The sequence below is a fragment of the Poecilia reticulata genome, chromosome 16 (assembly GCF_904066995.2).
Source record: "Poecilia reticulata chromosome 16, P_reticulata-male-v2, whole genome shotgun sequence".
NCBI classification, from domain to species: Eukaryota; Metazoa; Chordata; class Actinopteri; order Cyprinodontiformes; family Poeciliidae; genus Poecilia; species Poecilia reticulata.
In genome coordinates, this window is record NC_088845.1 from 34044790 (window position 1) to 34050607 (window position 5818).

Sequence of the window (5818 nt, forward strand, 5' to 3'; positions counted from 1 at the left end):
AGAAGCCGTTCACTCTGTGTGCTGAAACATCCACCCTCTGCTATGTGATAGGGATACGTGTCAGTGTAGCGGCAGGATGAAAGATCACCTCATAGTATCCACAACTCCCGGCATTACAGCCAGAGGCCGGATCAGGGGAAGGAGAGGCGTGAGAAAATGGGCTGCCGAGCTGAGCTGCTGTTGGAGACAGGCAGTGGCTGATGTGGTGCAGCAGCTGCAACCCCAACCTTAACCCCAACTTTAACCCTAACCCAAGCAGGTCACTCACCTTTCCTAAACACAACTGCAAGAATTTAATTCTAAGACCCAAAACACACCGGATCCATTTTAGTGTCCGATCCGCCAGAAAATCGGATCACTAGTGTTCTGCAATGGATTCCTTGTGACTGCGTCTCCAGACCGAGGTAGACCTGAGGTGTGTTTTGTTCGCTGCAATTTAAGGGGAATGTCATGAGTGAGACAGGAAGTGAACCATGGTGGCAAAGTAATTACAACTAAAATCTTTTACTCACAAAACAAGCCTACTTACCTGAGGTAAGATGTCAGAAGAACAGAAAAAAATGAGAGTGAAATAGAAATCTTGTTGGAGCAACTTTCTGATGCTCCAGTGGTTGGAAGCATTCACTACATCAGAACTTGTTCATAAAATATGTCTCCGTCTTCCCTTTTGCACATTAACTCTTTTTTGGAAAAGCCAAAACCAACCTTAAGCAAACATAAAAAAGTTTTTTTGTGAAAAATTAACCTTTTCTAATGCCAAGCTTGAAGAAAACCTTAATGGAAGTATGAATCAACCTCATAAGTTCTTTTGTTTGATTTAAAATCTGCATAGTAACCTACTCATTGTTTGGATGACACCATGTGTAACCTTTTGTTTTCTTTTTGGTTTTTGCTTTTTGCTTTTTTCCAACTTTTTTATAGTGGCGCTGGAAAAGACACACTGAGTCACTCTGTAGAACCAATCAGTTGAGATCAGTTTGGAATCTATGTAACAGAATCTGTCTGTATTGAACTGAAGCGACTTTTCTTTCCTGTCTTGATGCAAAGCGCCAAAGACAAACTGTTGGGAACTGACACTATATCAATAAGTAAAATTGAATTGAATTTGTTTTTTACAGCTCTAACTTTATTAGGCTACCTACCATCATGGACTTCAGGATGGAAGTCCATGATGGTATTCAAAATGTTGTCCTTGTATAATGGACGATTCAACACCATGGCATATCAATGCATGTATCATTTGTGTAGATCCTGAAGCCTGATTTCTTTTTTAGACATGTAGTTCAGCAACTGGATAATACAAAATTTTTAGATGCTGGTTTTTATCTCCAAAACAGTCAAAAATCAAGGTGAAAATGGGCTGTGAAGGAGCGTAAAGCAGTATTATTACATGGCAGTGTGCCTTTAAAACATTAGCTTGAGAAATCACAGATCTTCAACTGCCTGATACACCTATTTTCACATTGTGATCAGAGAAAGTTGCAGGTGGTCACATGATCTGTTTTTGGTGTAGAAAATGTCTCGGTGAGCAGTTCGGGTGTCTGATCTCATTTCCACCCACGGCCCCCATTGTTCCACTCGTCATCATGAGAAAACAGCAGTTCTAAATGCAGAAATGTAACCTGAGTCAAAGGAACTGCAGTGTGTGCTCCACTATGAAATGGAGGTGTGTTTTGTGAACACCGCTTAAATCTGAGAGGGTAATCCTTTCGGCCTACTGTAGGTACATTCTACCGAATGTGGTGGGATGGTGTTTCACCCTCCCCCACGCTTTGCGTCGGGTGTGGCGAGAGGTGCGCCACTGATTGGTGGGCGGGGCAGATGCCTTTAAAGCTGGGTAAGTCGCTGCGAGGTGTGTGTGTGTGCCCTTGTTTCCTCCACTGTCTGCACAATTGGCGGCTACATGTTGGCGGTGTTTGATGAGCTCGTCTGATGTTTGCGGCTCTGCTGGCGTTGCCGGCCGCGGCTGGAGGTTGTGGTGGTGTGTGGCTTCTGTCTAGCCCTCGTCTGCTGATCTGCTCCCTCCTGGTGTAGGCTGTGTCTCCATCCCTGGGTAAGCTACCTGCCATTTAGTTCTGGATTATTTTATTTTGTACTTAGCATTAATGGGTTTTCTGTTTCAGGCAACTGAGTGTTGGGAGCTGCAGTGCTTTGGACGCTCTGCTGCTTTGTTTTATCACTGTTTGTTCTGGCCGCTCTCCGCTGAGCCTGTTGTGGATTGGGCAGGCTGGTGGGCGGGGCATTACTACTCTGGCCCCCATAGAAAGGCACTTGGAGAGACGACAACTTGTTCCATCATTTGAAGTATTTTCTTTTACCGTTTGTTGAAGTATTCATTTGTTTCTGTTGAGTGCTGTTTCTTTTGTGTTGCATGTTCTTTTGTTTTCTTTTACTTTGTTGCATTTGCATGGTTTGCTTGTTTTTTTTGGAACAACCTCATCTTGTCTGTCCCTCCTTGTGTGTTCCCTTTTTCTTTGGTTCCGGCGACCAAGTAGTGAGCCCGATGCCTTGGATTTTAAAAGAAGTGTTTTAAAAAGAACTTTTAGATAATTGTTTAATAAAGTATTGTACACTGTTAAATCTGTGTTCTGGTGTGTCTTGTTACTTTTTTTTAGAGATATCTCCACCTGCTGGTCACATTTGGCGTTGTTGGCAGGATTCACCATTGAACACAGATTTTTTTGGGGTTTTGTATGTGTGTTTCAGGTTTTAAATTTGTGGTTTTATTCATGTATGGTGTGGTAAGACAAAGCAGCAGTAGCTACCCAAGGGAAAACTTACCTGTGGTTTCAAGATTTATTTTTTTTCCTGTTTTTCTTTCTTCCTTCTTTCCTTTTCGGTAGTCTTCCCCTGCAGGCATGGAGGTGACACGGCGGCCGGTGGATGGAGTGGGTCAGCAGGAGGCGGCGGCTGGGGGTTTGCCGGGCGCCTCTGCTTCCCCGGCTGTGGCCGGTGGTGTCATGCCTGCTGGTGCTGTGGTTGCTGAGCGGTTGGTGGCTGTGCCCAGGGACCGACGGCGCCCCGTGTTCGGTGGTAGGACTGGCGCTGGGATCAGTGAGTGGATGGATGAGGCCCAATTATGTGTTCGGGCCCGCCAATTGTCAGTGGTAGACGAGGCTTTCCTTCTCTTCGATCACTTAGAGGGGGAGGCCAGAGAGGAAATAAGGTACCACACCAGTACAGGGAGGAATGACGAAGCTAATGTTGTTCAAGGGAAAACTAGTACTCACTGAGCTGTTGGGTTACAGCTCAGGTGGGGAAATGGCAGGCTTGCAACTAGCAGCTGCGTCAAAATTGTTGGCATCTCGCAGAGTCTGAGGTTATTATGGGCGGTATCTCTGTGATTTGTTTGGTAGACACTGGGTCCATAGTGTCAATCAACGAGAGCTGTTTCTAGGGATATTTTGCATTACTGGGCCGTGATTGCCTTCAGTAATGCCAATGGTTGCGCCTCGGGGCAGCCAATGGTCTTTTCCCCCCATATGTTGGCTAGAGGTGTCAATTTCTGTGGGTGTTCAAGGGAAAATTGGCACTCACTGAGCTGTTGGGTTACAGCTCAGGTGGGGAAATGGCAGGCTCGCAACTGGTGGCCGCGTCAAAGTTGTTGGCATCTCGTAGAGTCTGAGGTTATTATGGGCGGTATCTCTGTGATTTGTCTGGTAGACACTGGGTCCATAGTGTCGACAATCAACGAGAGCTGTTTTTAGGGATATTCTGCATTACTGGGCCGTGATTGCCTTCAGTAATGTCAAAGGTTGCGGCTCGGGGCAGCCAATGGTCTTTCCCTCCCATATGTCGGCTAGAGGTGTCAATTTTTGTGACAGTGTTTCCACATTGTGAGATCCTGGTGGTTGAAGGATCCCACCAATGGGGGTTTCTCTGTTCCTGGCATTTGGCGTATGCGCTGAATTATGTTCATTTTAACAGTCTGCCGTCTATAGTCCTTGGGGTTGAAGTGTGCAGGTTCATCGTCGGGGCGACGATGCAACACCAGGGGGTAGAATGTGGTGGGATGGTGTTTCACCCTCCCCCACGCTTTGCGTCGGGTGTGGCGAGAGGTGCGCCACTGATTGGTGGGCGGGGCAGATGCCTTTAAAGCTGGGTAAGTCGCTGCGAGGTGTGTGTGTGTGCCCTTGTTTCCTCCACTGTCTGCACAATTGGCGGCTACATGTTGGCGGTGTTTGATGAGCTCGTCTGATGTTTGCGGCTCTGCTGGCGTTGCCGGCCGCGGCTGGAGGTTGTGGTGGTGTGTGGCTTCTGTCTAGCCCTCGTCTGCTGATCTGCTCCCTCCTGGTGTAGGCTGTGTCTCCATCCCTGGGTAAGCTACCTGCCATTTAGTTCTGGATTATTTTATTTTGTACTTAGCATTAATGGGTTTTCTGTTTCAGGCAACTGAGTGTTGGGAGCTGCAGTGCTTTGGACGCTCTGCTGCTTTGTTTTATCACTGTTTGTTCTGGCCGCTCTCCGCTGAGCCTGTTGTGGATTGGGCAGGCTGGTGGGCGGGGCATTACTACTCTGGCCCCCATAGAAAGGCACTTGGAGAGACGACAACTTGTTCCATCATTTGAAGTATTTTCTTTTACCGTTTGTTGAAGTATTCATTTGTTTCTGTTGAGTGCTGTGTTTCTTTTGTGTTGCATGTTCTTTTGTTTTCTTTTACTTTGTTGCATTTGCATGGTTTGCTTGTTTTTTTTGGAACAACCTCATCTTGTCTGTCCCTTCTTGTGTGTTCCCTTTTTCTTTGGTTCCGGCGACCAAGTAGTGAGCCCGATGCCTTGGATTTTAAAAGAAGTGTTTTAAAAAGAACTTTTAGATAATTGTTTAATAAAGTATTGTACACTGTTAAATCTGTGTTCTGGTGTGTCTTGTTACTTTTTTTTAGAGATATCTCCACCTGCTGGTCACACTAAGGTTGGATAAAAAAACAAAACAATGCTATTCATGGAAGTGTTCAGTATTTTATATGTGACAAACTGTCCAAAAACAAACAATTGTTGGAACAATATGCAAACAAGCAGAACGTTCTTGTTGTAAATCATTTTATAGTATTCAGAAGTTGTTTTTAAATGTTATGCCTTCTACTCAATGTATTTCCCAAGTGACCCAAAAATCAACCAGTAATTAGCATTTTTAGTCAGAAGTATAAGAGAATAATTTACAATCTACAAAACTGTTCTGTCGTGTGATTTTGATGAGCAGTTGATGATATGGCACGATTTCAGACGGATGGAGGGAAGTAAAGTGTCAGTGAAGGCAACCCTTGCAGAGACTCCATATTGTAGATCAATACAATACAAAAGTACAAGAGAAGAAATGAATGATTACATTGGGTGTGACCCGTATCTCAAACAGTTTGAGATACAGGTCAGCAGGTGGGTTCAGAGCATCGGTACCAAACGGCTCCAGGATGAATACAGGTTTGGTGTTCACCATGGTGAGTGTTATTTCTTTTACTGTTTTATAAGTGGAGATGCTAGATGCTAGCAGTTGTGGCTATAATGTCAACAAACAAGGAACCCCCCCCCATAAGGGCGACATTATCCTTCTTTTTCTTTTTAGAGCAGATCCTCAGCTCTCCATCTGTATCTGTGCTCTCACAGTACAGCCATGTGACGTCACAGAGGAACCTATTTAAGACACAGGAACAACATGGAGCCACCTGCCAGAGGACGCTTTAAATCGACCATGCGTCAGTTTGTCCCACTGATGTGTGGGTTTACCGAACTATCAATTTACTTTATTTTGCATGAGTGAAAGAAACGTGTGGGCAGGGCATGAAACCTGGCTCTAACCCAGGGAACCACATCCTCCTAAATCC

General features: G+C 45.2%; 1 long non-coding RNA gene across 1 annotated transcript; it reads left to right on the top strand.

The window, feature by feature from the left end:
• Positions 1-1737: 1737 nt before the first annotated feature.
• On the top strand, positions 1738-4847 carry LOC145547691 (uncharacterized). The gene is made up of 2 exons (XR_014083991.1): positions 1738-2053; positions 2124-4847. It is a non-coding gene; the product is annotated as an uncharacterized LOC145547691 (long non-coding RNA).
• Positions 4848-5818: the final 971 nt, after the last annotated feature.